Raw genomic sequence first — 1,955 nt, 5'->3', positions numbered from 1 at the left:
GCATTTTCCATTGCAACCCAGTTCATGGATGCTGATTACAGTGTTCTCACTTAATAGTGGACTACAGATTTCAAAAGATGTCAAAGATTCTGGTTTACATTAGTCACTTAGACTAGATGCATTGGAAAATAGGGTCCAAGTTGAAAAATACTGATACACCATTATTCATGCAAATTAGCACATATTTAAATAAACGTTCAGAAAACCTATTAAATATTGTCTTAATGTAAGTAATCAACTGGGGAAGTTTCATGGTAATATCTGTTAAAAGATTTTCCCTATTAACCTGTAGTGTCCATAGAAAGTAAAAATAACGGACAAAGCAATGTTGTAGACTTGCAACAGAGACCAGTGAAGTCTATAAGAAGCACTTTTCCGTTGACGTCTGAGCGTTAAGGCCGTTTTATGGTTGTGCAGAGGTTTGACGGAGAGCGTAGGTATGTGTAAAGAGATAACATAGGCACAGGCAAATATTGCTAACTAAAATGCTAGCTAACGTTAGTAATTAAACTAAAATATCTAATGTAAGTCAAAACTGCCTGCAAGCTTCTCCTGCACTGTACGGTAATTTGTCTATTATGTGACAGAATGTCGCGTGGTTATGACACAATTGATAGCCTATTTTTACAAAAACGTTTGCTACGGAGCCATAACGTGAGGTATAAGGTAATAGAGCCTTATATACATGGTTGTGTTTTTTTAGAAATAAGAAATGGACAAATAGTCCTTAAACGCTTCAGATGTAAAGTTATTCACTGTCAAAGTGGCGGCAAAATGAATGGCAGTCAATTGAATGCTAACGGTGAGTGATGGCTTGTTGGCAACAAAAAAGCTCTATAGCAGGTACGCTTTGTCAATGTTCGCTTTCCCTCTTGGTAGTGTCTCCCCTTTACAAGGGCTGCAATGGGAAATTCCGTATTTTTCAATACTTTCCACCACTTGGATTTCTGAGGACTTTTTATAAGTTACAGAGAAGACTTTTATGACACTAGATCCGTTGAAAGAGTTTCTGATGCAATTTGTATTGGGCCATGTTGCAAAATACCTGTACTATGATGTGTGGTCTTTTCCTTCTAATACTTAGAAGTCTAGTGGCTATGTTTTGGACCATTTGGAAAGGGTGGAGTGGGGCAATCCAAACTACAGCCAATTACAATAATCAATCCGAGAGATGATAAAAAAAATGAAATACTATTTCCAGGTCCTGGATACAAATGGATGTCATTTGGCTAGGGTTCTAAGCTGGTAAAAGCTGCCTTTCCCTACACAACTGATTGAAGTGTCCAGGAAGACAACAAGTTTGCAGAGAGGTGACCAGGCACTTTGGTTAAGCTGTTCACAGAGCACATAATCACTTCAGTTTTGTTTTTTTATTTAATTTAAGAAAGTTTGCGGCCATCCGACATTCAATGTCACTTAGTTGTCACAGTTTAGTTTTTTAGAGAGCAGGTGTCATTATGAGTATAAGGAATGGGTTCGCCAATAGCTCTGTTGGTTTAAATCCTAGTATGAACAAAAGTAAAGAGTGTGGTTTGGTAGCTGGAGAGATGCCAGTTCACTTCCTGGGCACTGCCAGGACCCATGCACTTTGACATCTCTCCATTTGTATATGAACAGGTCCTGAGCATGTGTGTGTGTTTCGGGCCTGTGAGTAGTGATTTCTAACAAAAAAAGTGTGTAAATTGTAATTTCCCCACTAGGGATTACAAAACAGTATAAACTATTATAATGTAAAAGTGTGTTGTCTTTGTAACAATAAAACAAAATGTTATGTTTCTCAAAAATAGAGCCAAGGGGAAGTGTATACAAGGAAAATAAATGAGGACCTCATATTGAACCTTGGGGGATTCCACATTTAAGAAAGGAGCAGCGATGAAAAGAAATTTCATATTGTGACAGAAAATGTTTTGTCTTTCAGATAGGAGGCAACCAGAGATGGCAAAAGTACTCACTTT

At 37.6% G+C, this 1,955-nt stretch overlaps 1 protein-coding gene across 2 annotated transcripts in view; it reads left to right on the top strand.

Moving 5' to 3' along the window:
* LOC116699131 (choline transporter-like protein 5-A) overlaps positions 1-1,955 on the top strand; it is a 36,626-nt gene that overhangs the window by 29,435 nt on the left and 5,236 nt on the right. The gene's annotated exons all lie outside the window — the stretch shown is intronic.

Source organism: Etheostoma spectabile, chromosome 12 (genome assembly GCF_008692095.1).
Source record: "Etheostoma spectabile isolate EspeVRDwgs_2016 chromosome 12, UIUC_Espe_1.0, whole genome shotgun sequence".
In the NCBI taxonomy this organism is placed as follows: domain Eukaryota; kingdom Metazoa; phylum Chordata; class Actinopteri; order Perciformes; family Percidae; genus Etheostoma; species Etheostoma spectabile.
This window is presented reverse-complemented; position numbering and strand designations above follow the sequence as displayed.